Source organism: Ochlerotatus camptorhynchus, unplaced genomic scaffold, assembly GCF_037179485.1.
Source record: "Ochlerotatus camptorhynchus isolate MF236.1 unplaced genomic scaffold, CSIRO-AGI_Acam_v1.1 ptg000087l, whole genome shotgun sequence".
Taxonomy (NCBI): Eukaryota; Metazoa; Arthropoda; class Insecta; order Diptera; family Culicidae; genus Ochlerotatus; species Ochlerotatus camptorhynchus.
Window position 1 is genome coordinate 552,424 of NW_027040577.1, and position 17,525 is coordinate 569,948.

Consider the following 17,525-nt stretch of genomic DNA (forward strand, 5'->3'; position numbering starts at 1 on the left):
CCAATTTCCCAATCTATCGGGAGAAAACCACCTTGGAAGAACCCTGGATTCCACAGCGCAACTATCGAATGATAAACAAACTTTGACGTTTAACTTTTTGCAGGCAACTTTACCTCCATAAATCTGAACGGGTTAGGATCAAGCAAAATGGCTTTAGATAAATACAATTCAGCCTGGAAGTTTTCTTCATAAAAACCACTTTAAAACCTTAAGAATTTGTTAAGGATTTCTTGAAAACAAAACAACTTTTTCACAAATGAACCATGAAAATCAACTATTACATATTACAATAAGTTTGCTTGTTTTTTACAATTTTTGATTTTCAATCTATGGTTCCCTGGATATAACTATATTTTGGTAAATTTAGCAATGAGCAAACATTTAAATGCGAAAATCATTAAAACAATCTTGGCCTAGCTCGATCTGAAGAATAATTTATTTTTGTCAATTTAAAAGAATTAGTCAAATCGACGTTTTACGAGGGCCGTCTTGTTTTTTTTCGATGTTTTCACGTATATTTCACATAACATTTAATAAGGCACTAAAAACTAGGCCACTGATTGAGAACTATTGTAATAAATTCGGATATTCAACAAGTTTTTTATACCATCAGTTTCTATTTTAATTATTTTGATAAGATCGGATTCATAAATCCTTTTCTTTCTTGATTGATGCTTTCCTAGTGGATTCAGCATGCGGCTAGGGGAAATGGCTCGAAAAGGGTTTTTATTGTTGCTAAATAGCTTTTATTGTAGCTTTCAAATGGTTCTCAATGCGTTCGTCATATAACCTTTTGCAGTAAATCAATCTTGAAGAGCTTCGAGAATACACCCTTCATAACCTTCTCCAGGGTGGGCCAACTATACATATTCTAGTCTTAATGAGGTTTTGGTGAATGCATTAATGACGAAATAGCCTTTACCAGGGTTGTATAAATGTTGTTTTATCGTTGCTTTGTAGTATTTCATAAAACTTTAAATGTTACTTGGGTGGCCACTCACGGACATGTTCCAGATATCACCCGGGAGCAATACAAAATTAATTTTATTATGGGAATGTAAATTAGTAAGAATGGTCACATCTCACCATAGATGGATGAATCCAGGTTTTATTCTTGGTTATACATTCATAAAATAAATCCCATAACGAGTGGATTAATTAATTAATTTAGCTTTATTTAGGAGGCTTTCAGCCTTAGGCTGGTTCGCCTCCAACTAACGAGTGGAAAATATCCATGTGAATTTCACATAGCTTTCATGTCATCCCATTATTGGACATTGTACCACTAAATCACATGAACGTTATGTGTCCAATGAAATCTATATGATTACTGACATAGAAATTCTGATGTTATGTGATACAGTGCTTTCCCGATTTTGTCTACCCCCGATTTTGTCAGTTTTTTCCCGATTTTGTCAGGCTGCAAATTTTTCAGAAACTTTTTGAATTTTAAAACATGAATTCGTAAGCAATTCGCACCAAATGACACTTTTTTTGTCACAACAGTAACGGAGTTCCCAAAAAAAAACCTCAATCATTGCGACACTGCACAGCTATTGTGGAAGTCGACAACGGAAACAAAGTGCGAGATTGCAATCATTGCGGAACCGTATCGAGTCCCTCCTGATAATGGTAACTAGGTGGTAGATATAGCTGGAATAGCTGCAATACAAGTCATGGGCAAATACTCCATTCAAGAAGAAGGTTTCGTGATCGCCAAAATTAACGGAATCGTCATATGCATTTATTACGTATGCAGATGCAGATGGACGATGGAGCAGTTTCATGAAAGGTAGGATAGACTTACCGAAGAGCTGATCGGACGAAGACCGGTAGTCATCGGAGAAGACTTCAATGTTTGGATAGTGGAGTGAAAAAGCAGATGTACCAACGCAAGAGGGCACATTTTGCTGGAAGCTCTGGCGAAACTGGAAATTAGGCTGTCCAATGAAGGTACCACCAGCACTTTTCGCCGGGAATCCATTAACGACATCGTTTTCTGCATTCCGTTGCTGGTGGCAAACATGAATTGAAAAGTGTGCGAAGGGTATACCCATGGTCAATCCGATATGGCATCGGCCAACGGAAACCTGTGGCTGTACGGAGGTCGAGACGTGTTCAGAGAACAAGAACAAAAGTAGACAGAGAGGAAGGTAGAGGAATGTTTCAAGTGACCAGGGATAAAGCAGAGCAAGAAAGCGGTGCCGGTGGTGTAGTGGTAAGCGTGATTACCTCTCACCCCAGCAGGCCTGGGTTCAATCCCAGTCGGCGCCGCCGGGATGTTCTGAGGCATAACATCTCTGATCACGCCTTCCTTCGGAAGGGAAGTAAAGCCGTTGGTCCCCGGTTCATGAGTTGATGGGTCGATAGGTAGGGTCCAGGTGTGGGAGCTGCCTTCCTGGCGTCGGTAGCATTGGTGCTCAGCACGGAAAACAAGATCGACGGAAAACAAATCAAGGAAAAAAAAAAAAGCAGAGCTAGTCAAACTGTTTCAATGAGATTTGTCGAGACGCTGCTGCCAACTTCTGAGACGACTCATACCGTGTGTTGACGGCGAAGATCAGAGGTCAAACGATGCCCACTGAAATGTACCCAGAGAACCTGAAACTCTTCGGTAGGACTTTTCCCGAAGCACGATCCAACGACCTGGTCACCTACACCGTACGGAGACGGAGGGGGAGATAACGACGAAGTCACCAACGAAGAACTCGTAGCAGTGCCTGCTGGATACACTCGGAAAACTCTTGGAGAGGATCATTCTGAACAGACTGACGAAATGCACGGAGAGTGAGCAAGGATTGTCGGAGAGGCAGTTTGGATTCCAAAAAGGAAGAGCAACAGTGGATGCAATTCGAACAGCGGTCGAGAGAGCCGAGAAGGCATCGAAACAGAAGTCGAGAGGAGATCGACATTACCCCGTGATAACGATCGACGTCAAGAAGGCATTCAACAGCGCCAGCTTGGAGGTCATCGCCGAAACGCTGCATAGAATGAAGGTCCCTGACTACCTGTGCAGGATTCTATGGAGTTACTTCCAGAACCGTGTTCTGGGTTACGAGACAGACATGGGACAGAGAACGATTAGTATCACGGTGGAAATTCCACAAGGTTCCATCCTTGGTCCAACGCTCTGGAACGGAATGTAAACCGGCGCGCTAACGCTGAAGCTGCCCAAACGAGTTGAGATCGTTGGCTTTGCGGACGACGTCGTCTTGACGGTAACAGGCAAGACGCTGAAAGAGATGGAAATGTTGCAGCGGTGCAGCTGACAGAAATCATGGGGAGCACGCCATAGCCTCGAAGCGCGTGTTGAAATACCTGGGAGTGATGATCGTCGACCGCATGGCTTCAATAGCCACGTCGAATACGCCTACGAGAAGGCGGTGGCGGCCATCAACGCGGTAGTGGCTAGTGTATCTACGTTGATACGGAGATAGAAAGGTCCAGTCTGGGTTGCAGCGTTGGAAACTTGGCAGAACTTAAGGAAACTGAACAGTACGTCCCGGCTCATCAAACCATACGAGAAAAGATTTGCCTTTTCGAGACGTTTGGAGTACCCTTTGTTGTAAGAAGAGTTAAGATTAACCAGTAAGTCCATTGATAGAGGATAAATAATGATTCAGATAAAAATCATTATTTTTGTTTTTGGGAAAATACTATGTGCTTTACTAATAGAAACTAAGCGAATTTTTTTTTTAATGTGGCTAAGAGAAATCAATGTCACTTAATACTTGATCTGAAAAAAAACATCATTTCGACAGTGAGCATGCATAAGGGCCTATACGCGATGATCGATTCTCTTCGTCGATTTTCTCTTTTGTTAATAACTCGCTAGATTTAACGTTTCTCGGTGCGTTTGCTGTTGCTTGTGTTAGCCAATACAACCTGTTATTACTCTGCATTGAACAATTTCTAAAAAATTGTTTCGCTTAGCTGTAACAATGCAAAGAGGAAATCGATGAAGAGAATCGATCATCGCGTATTCGCCCTTATGCATGCTCACTGTCGATTTCAGTTTCAATCAAAGTCATTTCTCAATAAAGAAGGGTGACGCTTGCTATTACCCCGTCAAAAGTATAGATACTATAGATTCCATTGATAAGCGGAGGAAAAGTATAGGAAAAGTATAACAAACTGTTAGTTAGTGTAGCCAAACGAGCATGACATCATCATGGTGTTGTTTGAGGGAGAAGTATTGTAATATTATGAGCACAAAACGCTTTCCACACTCCCACATTCCGATTTATTTCGTGGACAACAGAAGAAGGAAAGATAAAACAAACCATTCCTCGATTCATTGTTGCAAAGACTTGCTTTGCACTTCATTTTGAACTTTAACGCACGAAACAAAACAAAACTGCACAACGAAGAGCTCTACGATGGCATGAACTTTTTTCATGGATGCCAGTAAGATCATTTATTTTTCATGGTTGCCAAAACAACTTTTTGTGCCTCCGCTTATCTATGGAATCTATAGTATCTGTAGTCAAAAGTGGTCCGTTTACATTTTTCACAAAATTGTATATTTTCACATGTTCCATGCATTTTTACATACCTTTATCTACATTTAAAGAAGCAGTAGAGCCTACTGAAGGAAACAGGTACCAACAAACGTCAGAAAACATCGTTTCTTCATCAAAAAGTCTTAAATTAGATCGTGAAAGCCCCACCGAACGAGAAGTTTGCTTTTATTTATTGTTTTGAAGCTTCATAAGTTCGGAGTTTTTCGGGTAGGAAAACTTATCCGACTTCGTAGGGCATAGGGTATGATTGTATTTGCCGCACAATATATACTTATGCGAAAATGGTACAGGTTTATAAAATTTGCTGATTGAAACTGTAAATGGCTGCGATTCCGCAATTCTGTAAAAAATGTAACGAATGTACTGTACATATTTACAGAATTCTGCAACAGACGGTGCCCTTGAAGCAGAGGAAACTCAGAAACTCCAAAACACCAGTTTGGTACAATATAAAAGTTATCATTCTTTAAAGTAGGAAACAGAAAGCACATAAGACTTATAAAAGAAACCGTTGTGAAGAACGTCAGCATAATTAGTTATTAATTAATAACAAAGATGATATTCTTCTGACATGCACTATCAATAGCTCAGCAGGCAACATTGGTGTGCTTGGCGCGAAAACCCAGGCTACTATGTCGCAAGTGCAAGATGCAGTGTGGCGCTGAAAGCAGTCGATGAATCATATCCGGAGTGATTTGAGATTTGGGCGTAATTGCATTTGTAGAGAAACACGTCAATCGTCGATTTCTCACGAATGAAAGACCAATTTCGAAAACTAACAACTCTATGAGGTGAACGAATTATTCCTCTATCATTGGGCATAGCTTGTTTACAAGATTGAGGTTTTATTCACGAGGAATCGGCGATTTACGTGTTTGTTTACAAAAGCAATTACGCCCAAATCTCAAATCACTCCGGAATATCAGAAAGTCCAGGGCAAATTGTGATTAGGGAAAAACTAGCAAAATGTAAACAAATGGGGAAAAACCGAGCAAGTTTGCACGTATTAATTTGAAGGTGTAGCAATATTTATTACAATGCAAATAAATTTATCACCGTGTTAATTTGTGTTGAGCGTTTTGTTAATTTATCCTTGAAAACTCATATTTTTTTATAATTTCACGTAAGGAATAAGCCCTAATTAAATTGCCCCAAACATGTATGACTACAACAATTCACCCATTACTATGCGCCATGTTTTGACTTCCTTAAAATTGTCGCCCTTAACTTTTCACCATGTTTACGTCTCAGTTAAAGATGCGCCTTTGACTATTGTTGCTTTTGTTGGCAAACAACATTGGCTACGCCCGTTCATTGAAATGTTTGAAAACAACAAAACAAAGGAGAGTAATCTATTTTGACACGTGTTTCAGTGGTGAAAGTTTCGTATCGATACGTGCGGTATTAAAAAGTTGTACGAGGAAATAAAATTGATCCTGCATCTCCCTCTGTGCTCATTGCTCCTTACCGTCACGACAAAATTTAACTGAATATTATAAAGGAAATAATATCTTGGGGTACCGACGTAAACAAGCGTCTAGTCCATTCTATATGTAATGTGGACCCTACACGATTGCTTGTATTGACAATAATCGTATTGTCAATACATTCTATATTGACGTCAATGTATCGAGATTGACAATATTTCTGAATTCACATCATCAATATCATTGTCAATAATTCCCCTTCGCGTCAATATATTGATGCATGTGGGGTTTGCTTAAGAGTATTGATGGTCCGAAAGTGAGGATAACATTAACAAACCAACATTTTTGGCTAAAGCGAAAGTGAGAATAGCAAACTAAGCACTTGAAAATGGGATTACGCAAGTGTGCAAGTTATGAACGTCAAGAAAGGTCAATTAAAATAAAAAACCATAAGATCGATTCTTTGGTACCGATTTAATCAGTGGATCGACTCTAGAGCCAAATATAAGATCGATCCGTCAAGATCGATCTTTCTCTGAAGATTGGCCAATCCTAAGTCAGGAACTTTTTCCCAGAAAAGTTACTCACACAAGTTCCTCACTTAACATTTAAGTCACTTACTGAGTAACCCTACTTATTGTAATTTTAAATTGCATTCGACTCAGTTACAGTTCTCAAAACTACCAGATCTATTAGCTATTGGATCCAACAATGGTCAAAATAGCTTCGCTGTTCTGCGTTGCCAGCGAGCATCATACAAACGCGAGACAAGCGATGACTCATGCCAACTAATGACAGGAAGCCAGAAATTGTAAATGCTGCTACCTACTGTAGATTTGTTTTTACATCGAATGCCAACTCGTTGTCATTTGTTACGCAGTGCATTTAGCACTCGAGAAAGGTAGGTAGTACGGAATGAATTGGTGCAATTTTCGTGTCATGGATTGTTGCTAAAATTGTTTATCACACAAGACACTATCCGTTGTTAGCTGGGGGACGCCGCGCATCGAAACTCTGTTGTTATTGATATTGTTTTGATAGAAAACTGCAATGTAAATAAAACTCGCACACAGCTGGGCCACCCAGGCTTGGTGTGTTCACTGCGTAAACGATTTGCGAGAGTGAGCGTGCGGAGATTGCATCTTTCTCTGCTGATGCAGGATGTAAACATACTGCCATGCTGTGTGGATACAATCAATGAGGTGGAAACATATGAATGGAACCCGTTTACAAATGAGAATGAGAGCGAGAACTGCGGAGCATAAGCATAAACGCACACAATCAGAATGGTAACACCGTGTTCCAGCTGCCAAACATCGGTCAGCGGTTAGCACCAACACAAGTGAGCACGTTTTTGGAAGGAAGTAGAACACACACACGCACACAGCTACAGGGCACGGATTTATCGATTTTTGTTCTACCGTTTTTTTGACACTTTTTTATGCAATGATCCAAAATTGGGACAAAATCTTGACGACTTCCATGTGCATTTTTATCACTAGCACTTGCAACGTGGGCTTTTTTTAAAGAGCGGAAGTGCTTTTCAGTTACACCATGTATGCACTAGCGGCTCTTATTTCTTCTTTGACCCACGATTGGATTACTTATTGCAGTAACACTACACAATAGCACAGGAGGAAGCCATCACATCTTGGATATCTGCAACACACCACACTCCCGCTTTAGATGAACTCTGGGCCAATCATTTAATCCCACTTTACCGAATCCTCGACGGTTCGAATGCACTCGAAATCGATAAATCAACGATAGAGTCGTTGATTTCCACTCGCGAATACCATTTCGGAACGGATTTTCACTAGCAAACGGACCGATTTTCGACGGACAAAGTGTCCCCTGCGTGATGCGCGAACTGTCCCGTGTGTCTACTCTTATGAGAAGGTGGGGCTTTTCTCCTTAGTTTTCCCAACACAGTCTCTAATTTCGCTGCTGCTGTTTCCTACCTACATTCGGTGGACTCTCACTCGCACACTACTGGCTGTCGAGCAGCATTGCTTGCGGCCGCATCCAGTTCAGATTCATAAAAAAAAACCTGGCTGGAACTGGTTTCTGTGTGTGGGTGATTCATTTAACTCTGGTCTCTCTCGGTCTCGTCTGCCCCGTGTTCCGTGGTAAACAGTGGATCCGTGGAAATTATAATAATTTTGTCATGGCGACGGTTTTAAGGCCGATTTTCAATTCTGGTTCTAAGATTAGTTAATGGGCTGAAAATGAATCGAATAAGAAAATCTTTTTATGTTTCGTATAGAAAAACAAGGTTTGCCTGTTTGCCTTATGTTTCCTTACTAACATAAAATCATATGCAGCTAAGCATTAGCATTTCCCATGTTGCAAATAGAACAACAACTCGTAGATTCAACGAGATGGGAGAGAGTCGCAACAATAAGAATCACCAATACACTCTAGTCTATGTTTAGTCAACATAAAATATTGCCCCACTGCACTTTGTATGGTACAACCCGTTACCTGCTGTGAATGAAACATGAGAATGTAACTGTTTTAATGCGCTATGCTCCGGATGACAGCTGAATAACGGGCATGATTTGAGCTTTGATATTTAGGTGGCAGCAGTAGTCTGTTTCCTACACGGACGTAAAAAGTAACTCACAGTTTACTCACACTCTGTTTTTCCAAATTGTACTCCCTTTCGTCAAAAATGGATTTACTCGCAACTGTGAGTCAATCCCCTTTTGACGGAAGTGAGAAAAACTTTGTATGGAAAATATAGGAAATGAGTAAACTTGACTCAGACTGTGAGTTAGTTTTTATGTCCGTGTACAGTGTCGAACCACACAGAACAAGCAAGGGGCAGCGTTAAAATTTAATGTAGAGTACAGAGAGGTACCGTTATTTGCGGATGGAGTTTTAGCCGGTATTCCATTTTCTGGATTCCTTTATAACTAAAGCTGAACATTGCATTAGGTCCTAAGTAACATTGACAGATTCTCTTCGTCGATTTTCTCTTTGCATCCTCACGGCCATTTTAAGACATTCCCAGCTATTTTCAGCTCACAGCTCGACGAAAGCAGCTATTATCTATCTTCTAATACGAAAAACTTGACAAGAAACGGTTCTAAGGCACCATTTTTATCCGTGTGTAACTTTTTTTTATCCGTGGGTAAAAATTGATGAAAATCTGGGGATAACTAGTTAGGAGTGAATTATTTACATGTGCAAAATTTCATAACAATCGGTTATGTGGTTATTGAGATGTCATCGATTGCAAGATTGCCGCAAAAGCTCAACGCAGATGTCGCCACTGCATGATGATGATAATGTTGACAGACTGCATATAAAATTCGTGAAAATTAGCATTAAATCATAATTTTCATCAATCCTGCGTAAAATCCTTCCAATATAACATTCGAATTGAAAAAGAAAACGTTTTTACGATCAGACTGATGTGCATCTTTGACTTTTCCAGGTGAACTTTCATAAGATATATAATAATATATTATATTCATTTCATTTCACGGCTCCATCAATGCTGCATCGTAAATATGATGTAAACAGAAGTAAATTGCTCAATTACTCAAAATAAAGATGATTTGTCATCTTGTTATCACTTTGAAGACCATCTAGCACCATTTCATAGTATGGTGCGTGTTGAGTAAATCAAGTTCCGGTGCGTTTTCCGTCGAAAATTGTGAGTATCAATATGTTTGCTTAAAAAAGGCCAAGATGAACATTAATTGAATATTGGCGTCCTAAACAACCATTTATCTATTACCACCAGCATGATACAACCTTTCCTAAGTAAATTCACTTAATTTCCACTTTCATCTTAGCGAAAATCGCACATATTAACCTTTTTCCGAAAAATGCAGCTGCGCAGGAGGTAACCTCTCCCCTCGCCTCTCCCTGTGGGTGCAAACTTGTTATGGATAATTTGCCATGAAAACATCTCCGATCCATACCGAAATAATAACAGTTAGTTTGCAAACACGTTTTCTTACACGATTCAAGCAAAAGTTTCCACGGGAAATTATTAGTTTTTCTTTATGGACCGATTTGCCCCAAAAAGCATCTGTTTTACTTGGAAAATTTGGAAACTATCCTCCTTCTAGTAGTTCTCACTTCGAAATGTAGGTGGCGAAAGCTTGGAAAAGTTTCACAGCAAGACGCCAATCCCCTTTTGACGGAAGTGAGAAAAACTTTGTATGGAAAATATAGGAAATGAGTAAACTTGACGCAGACTGTGAGTTAGTTTTTATGTCCGTGTACAGTGTTGAACCACACAGAACAAGCAAGGGGCAGCGTTAAATGTAGAGTACAGAGAGGTACCGTTATTTGCGGATGGAGTTTTAAACGCTGTCCAGACTGGAGAGTTATAACATGTTATAACGGTTGTCAACTAATTGCAACACAGAAACCACCATCAAGATAGCGCTATAACATGTTATAACTCTGTAGTCTGAACGTACTATTAAACGCTGTACAGACTGGAGAATTATAACATGTTATAACGGTTGTCAAATAATTGCAACACAGAAACCACCATCAAGATAGCGCTATAACATGTTATAACTTTGTAGTCTGAACGTACTATTAGCCGGTATTCCATTTTCTGGATTCCTTGATAAGCTGAACATTGCATTAGGTCCTAAGTAACATTGACAGATTCTCTTCGTCGACTTTCTCTTTGCATCCTCACGGCCATTTTAAGACATTCACAAATCGACGAAAGCAGCTATTATCTATCTTCTAATACGAAAAACTTGACAAGAAACGGTTCTAAGGCTTCCCTAATAAAAATATCATGGTTAATTGGCTTAACGACGTGTTCGGGGTATCATCCTAACCATTTGTGGAATAGTTCAATCATATGGGTTATCATTCGTTTATGATATGTTTTTATTAGGGTTGTACTCGAAAAAAATGCACCATTTTTATCTGTGGGTAAAAATTTATGAAAATCTGGGTATAACTAGTGTGGAGTGAATTGTTTACATGTGCAAAATTTCATAATAATCGGTTCAGTGGTTATTGAGGTGTCATCGAAACAAAAAGAAAATCACCGGAGAATTTTGCGCGCTGTCTTGGAAAATCCGACTGCGACCATGAGATGGATCGGAAGACAACTGTGTCTCGGGTGGTAAAATCGTTTAAGGAGTCCCAGACGACCAAGCGGTGGGCTGGTAGTGGAAGAAAATCGAAGACAGCTGACCCTGTGAAGGCCCGGAAGGTGTTGGATTATTTCAAGCGTAATCCGAACCTTTCGATTCGCGACGCAGCTCTAAAGGCAAAGTATTCCGCCTGGTTCGTTTAGCAAACCATGAAACGAGCTGGGCTTCGTGTATGCAAGGTCCGGAGGGCACCGAACCGGCGTGATCAACAAAACACGGCGGCAAAATCCCGCGCAAGTTAGCCAAGTTATTAACGAAAGAGAAAGTCGATGAAGAGAATCTATCAATGTTACTTAGAACCTAATGCAATGTTCAGCTTGAACTGGTTTTTAGTAATAAAGATACCAATATTTATAGCATAGCTGATTTTTGCAACAGATGTCGGTAGTAAAAGCACCGACGAACCGACGTTCCAGCTCATGGAGGCTACATTCAAATTCTTGCTCAAAACGCCGTATTTAAATTTATATTGACTTGGATTCCATCTCGCCTCTTTTGACAGATCTGATCGTCCGTTTGACAGATCTGATCGTGCGTTTGAGAGATCGAATCACTCATTTATCAAATCGAACTATGGACAAACGAAATGCTTCAGTGGCATGTTGGTTCGTCGGTGGTAAAAGTACCTAATAAATAGTTACGCCGATTTATTTTGTATGCGGAAAACCGGAAAACGTTTATTTTAACGAAATATTGAACTTTTCTGAACAAAATATTTGGTGCAGGTGCAGTAATGAAAATTAGCACTTGAAATATCATATGGGGATTTGATTTTACTATCGGAAAGATTTAAGATTAAGGATCTCAGAATTCAAGTAAATTTGGTCAACAGGTAGAGTTTTTGATTATATGAACGATAAAAAAATAACAGTTAAAAAAATTCTGGGTGGTAAATTTTTCCGAGAAAATTACAGTTGAAGTTTTCGAATTTACTTTGATCATTTTTTGAATTCATAACTCATCGCAGAATGAACATCATATTGTAAAATAATAAGGAAATTATCTCAGAAATTAAAAAAAAAAAATAATATGAAAAATGTTTTCGATGAATATATTCATGGTGAAGGAAATTCAGGAAAAACCGTTGCAATGAAAATTTATCTAATGTTTTTAATCATGCTTCAATATTTCTTATCTTTCTGGTGAAAATTTCAGACTGATGTTTCTTATTGAGTTTGAGTTATGTACAAAAAACTAACGGCTCGGAAAGTCTTTGATGAACATCTGTGATTTTTCCGAAATGCACATACTTTTAAAAGTAAATGAAAATATGATGATATGGAACTACCACTCACTGTAGCAAGACAACTGTCGGTAGATTGTGGACTATCCTCGTTGTTCAACTTGATCAAGTTCAATAACCTCTAATTGTACTCAACCTGCACAGTTAAAAATTATGAAAATTAACGGTGATTTAATTTGAAATGTAATTGAATAAATGCTAACGTAATGCAATAAAGGGCGAACACGAAATTATTGCGACACATTCAACAGGGCATAACTTTTTTACCATTGGGTAAAAATCAACCAAATTTTGCACACTTTCTCATTGATGTGTATTGTGTACGTGCTGTCAAACTCGAAGTCGTGTTTTTCGATTCAACAAAAATGGAGGTGAACCAACGCGAGTTGAGAGAACAAATTCTTTCCAAACACCTGGAATTTCCTGACCTGTCGCACCGGCAGTTGGGAAAAATGTTAAACATTCACCATTCAACCGTCTCAAGAGTGTTGAAGCGGTTCCAGGAGCGGTTGACGTTGGACCACGGCAAAGGAGCTGGAAGAAAACCGGGACCGGAGAACAAAAAGACGGAGGGAAAGGTGAAGCGGATGATTAAAGCAAATCCCAACGTCTCAAGCCGTGATTTGGCTAAAAAGATCGGCATGTCGCAGAGCTACGTCCAGAATGCAAAGAAGAGAGCTGGACTACATACATACAAGGTACAGAACTTCCCAAACCGCGATGAGCGGCAACAATCGACGGCTAAAACTCGGGCACGGAAGCTCTACGAGAAGATGCTGACAAAATATGGCTGCTGTGTGATGGACGACGAAACGTATATAAAAGCCGATTTTAAGCAAATTCCGGGGTTGGAGTTTTTCATCGGCAAGAGCAAGTTCGATGTGGACGACAAATTTAAGAAGAAGAAAATGTCGAAGTTCGCCTCCAAATATCTCATTTGGCAGGCCATCTGCTCTTGCGGACTGAGGAGTGAGCCTTTCGTGACAAAGGGCACAGTAAATGGCGAGATCTACAAATGTGAGTGCCTCGAGAAGCGCCTTTTGCCGTTCTTGCAGCAGCACGACGAAGCTCCACTATTTTGGCCAGATTTGGCATCATGCAACTATTCTAAAAGTTTCCTGGAGTGGTATGAGGCCAATTCTGTCCATTTTGTTCCAAAGGACATGAATCCGCCAAACTGTCCGGGAACTTCGGAAGAGCAAGAAGACAGTCAAAGACGAGAAGGACATGTTAAGAAAATGGAAAAAAAACTGAGAAACTGGTACCGGATGACACTGTAAAGACTTTGATGGAGGGCATCAAGCAAAAATGCGTTCAATTTTACACTCAAGGCTCCATCGATTAACTTTTCTTTTGATTTTTAAAGTAAATATATATATAAAACTACCCTAAAATTTTGGTTTGATTCTAAACATTATAAGAAAATTGGCATGACATTTTCGGTGTCGCAATAATTTCGTGTTCGCCCTTTATCTCACATAATTTTCATTAAGATAAGACGCAAATAATAATAACATTACATCCAATTTATTATTGAATCTATTTTTATATAATTTTACCCTAAGGGTTTAAATTTAAATGAAACACAATGTTATTAAATACAGTACATTCAAAATTTCCATCTTAAAAACATTTTAACATGTTCGTAACGAAAACGAATCATGTCTTTGGCTTGCAGCGTTTGACGTATCATGGCGGCCAGTAGAAAAGTTGCACGCATTAAAAAAACAGTTCTACTCTTGATTTGAAATAATTGTGTCAGATTATGGTTTACTTTTGTATGGAATCGATCTAAGCTGCTATCAGATAACTCGTTAGTATTCCGAACGAAGGGTGTTGCTGCTAGGGTGGGGTACCTAGGGGGCTACCAGGACAAACACCTCGGCGGGCTTGGCTAAGCAACGGCCTACCAATGAGGGTGGGTCATTCAACGACCTCTTTTGATGGCTAGCTCGATCTGGAGGGCAATTCTTAGCCTCAAGGTCGGCTGGAGTGATTTACCGGGCTAATCAGAACTCGGATATAGTGTGATTGAAGGAAAAAAGCTAATGAATTACACTTTAGAGGTTTATTTCCCTAACAATTACATTCTATGGGTGTGTGTGTGTGGCGTGTATAGTGTAGGTTTTCTTCAGATACCTGGCCGGCCGACGACTGCTGGGTCTTTTGTGCGGTGATGCTGCACGTGGTGGTGGTTGATACGGCGGTGGTGATGCTGTACAGGCTGGTGGTGGATTCGGCGTTGTTAACGTCCGTAGTGGCGGCGATTATGGCGGTGACGCTGGCAGTGGTTACACCGGAGACTACGGTGTTGGTGATGGTGACGGTGGTTGCTTAAGGGCGTTTGGTGGCGCCAGTAGGTATGCCAAGTCACAATGGTGGACTGTGGAGAGGTGTCTTCTTCGGTGGGAGGTTATGTCCCGGCACCTTACACGGGGTACTGGCGGGTCCCTCTCAGGATTCTGTGGCTCTGCGGGAACGATCGGGGTATGAATCCGGTTGGAACTCGTTCGGAACGGAAAGGTCCAAAGTGGTCCTATCCTCCGGGCCGTCGAACGGAACTGGCTCTCCAGCGGTCAATCGCTCACGGAAGGCCTGTCGGCGTGATCTGGCCGAACCCCTCGATCGAGCGTTCTTAATAGAAAAACTTAACGGGTCCTATAGTGCACAAAAGAAACGGTCTTAGGCCCGATTGTGACATGTGACCTTTTCAATCCCTGTACCATACCTGACTCTCTCGCTCCACTCCTGCTACTATGACACTCTTACTTTTAATCTCTATAATTTTAACGGTTTTTTTTATATTGTTCAACTGCTCTCGTTTAAGGTTACTTGGCAAGTGGCGGAAGAAGTTTCCGTGCTACTCGCCGTTCCCTTTCTCTGTACTTCTCGTACCCATTCTCTTATGTTCCACTGAACTCAAATTTTTGGCTCATCACCTATTCCAGCAGTTGGTAGTAAACTGTGGTACTGTATAGTGTACTAAAACTAGGGGTATCAAATTGGCAATTATTATTTAAATTCAAATGGACATGCAGAATACGATAAACATACAGAAATACATCAACAAATGTTACAAACGGTAACAAGGGAAAGTGACGAAGCCTCACCGCAACCATCCAGAAACGCGTCCAAAATCAACTGCTCTTCGGGAGATCCGTCTCCATCAGAAATTGACTGCGTTGCTAATCCGTTTGCTGTTCCTGCGTTTGAAACGTGATATTGTTCAAATCTCCAAACCCAGATCTGCTCCTAAAGTCTCGACCGTGATGCAGAAGTCAACGAGGATTATTTGTCAGGTTTGATCGATTCCACTAATTTGGGTGTCATCCCAATCCGTGCAAAACAGGGCACCGTTATTTACAAGAATTAGTTCAACGAGAGCTTGCCTAAGAAGTGTTATTGTGAATCTTATTGGAAACAAAGGTAATGAATAAATTAAAACAATGAATAGTGCCCTATACCTTGTATTAATTCCAAATAATTCGAAAAAGCAGAATTTTAAAATAATTTTATTTCTAACCTCTAAACTTCATAATAACAGCATAACTACATGGAGATTTAATTTTAAGGAAAAGACATGTTATTTTAAAGGTGACAAAAAGCAACATGTAATTTCAAATCTCATGTAAAAATAAATTATTTAACATGCGGTCTTTTTGATACATCAAATCAGACAGAAAATAACACGTTTCGTTCGTACTGTGCGCCATTGCACAGTGGTCCAGAATGCAGATTTAGGTGGAATGATATGTTTTGAGCCTGAAATTGAAACTTTAGACTAAAAGTCTCTTCTACAAAGTTGTTCCTTATAGTTAGGCCCTTATTTTTATGACTATGAATTCTAGAGTGGTTCCTATTAGCATTAAAATCAAAAATCTAACTTTTTTGTTTGAATAAATTAAGTTATATATTCTTCGGCAAAGTTATAGCTGAGCTGATTTCAAGCAACTTTGTTCGAAATAACATTTTTGTATCTCTTCAATTGGCCGATTTAGAGCTATTTTTTTGAATTGAGTTAGGGTGGCTCTTAAAAAAACAGTTGTTTTGCTCTAGTTTTCTTATTTCGAATTTCTCAGCAAAGGTGTCTTCAAATAACTTTTAGATCATAAAAAAGGCGCAAATTTTTTCTGCACAAAGCTTGTCAATATTTTTCGCCGATCAAGAGTTATTAACGTTTTTATACTAAAAATATGCACTTTTCAAATGTTAATATCTCTGGTTGGGGCAAACAAAAAAAAAAGTTTTTTTGAAAGGGCGTATAATATTCTAAATAATATGGAAAAAATGGAGATATGTTATTTTTTAAACTCGTATAAAATCAATTTGAATTTATTCATATTTTTTATTATATTTGGGTATATATTTTTTATTAGAAGAGATACAGGCAACAAATTAAGCTATAAAACATTCGTCTTAAAGAGTTTTAAAAGTCTCTAGAAGATGACTTTCATGGTAAATATCAAATAAAATATGCAAAGTGCATATTTTTAGTATAAAAACGTCAATAACTCTTGATCGGAGAAAGATATTGACAAGTTTTGCGCAGAAAAAAATTGCGCCTTTTTATGATCTAAAAGTTATTTAAAGACACCTTTGCTGAGAAATTCGAAATAAGAAAACTAGAGCAAAACAACTGTTTTTTAAGAGCCACCCTAACTCAATTCAAGAAAATAGCTCTAAATCGGCCAATTTAAGAGATACAAAAAAGTTATATCCAACAAAGTCGCTTCAGCTATAACTTTGCCCAAGAATATATACCTTAATTTATTCAAACAAAAAAGAAGAGATTTTAATGCTAATAGGAACCACTCTAGAATTCATAGTCATAAAAATGAGGGCCTAACTATAAGGAACAACTTTGTAGAAGAGACTTTTAGTCTAAAGTTTCAATTTCAGGTTCAAAACATATCATTCCACCTAAATCTGCATTCTGGACCACTGTACATTGTTTGAAGGGTTAGTTAGCGCTCAACTTCCAAGCGAAGCAGACGTATTATTTCCCTGGAAGCCACACGCAAGCTAGGGAAGAGCGCTACTTCGTCGTAATCGCCCATTTCCGTTCTATCGATCAGAAAAGATCAATAATATCAATGATTTCACCATGCACAAATTAATAATAGGTTTGTTCTGATGCGTTAGCTCATTAGCTACAACATAAACCCTGTTAGAGCGCATTGTATGAATA

General features: G+C 39.3%; 1 protein-coding gene across 2 annotated transcripts in view; it reads right to left on the reverse strand.

Moving 5' to 3' along the window:
* Positions 1 to 17,525, reverse strand: part of Ptp99A (Protein tyrosine phosphatase 99A) — a 482,762-nt gene that overhangs the window by 75,830 nt on the left and 389,407 nt on the right. Inside the window, exon 1 of one of the 2 annotated variants that reach the window (XM_065218484.1) lies at positions 7,672 to 7,909. The exons of the other annotated variant lie outside the window; for it this stretch is intronic. The gene's annotated coding sequence lies outside the window, so the exon portion shown is untranslated. Of the gene's footprint in view, positions 1 to 7,671; positions 7,910 to 17,525 lie in introns of those variants that run through there. 2 annotated transcript variants of the gene reach the window in all.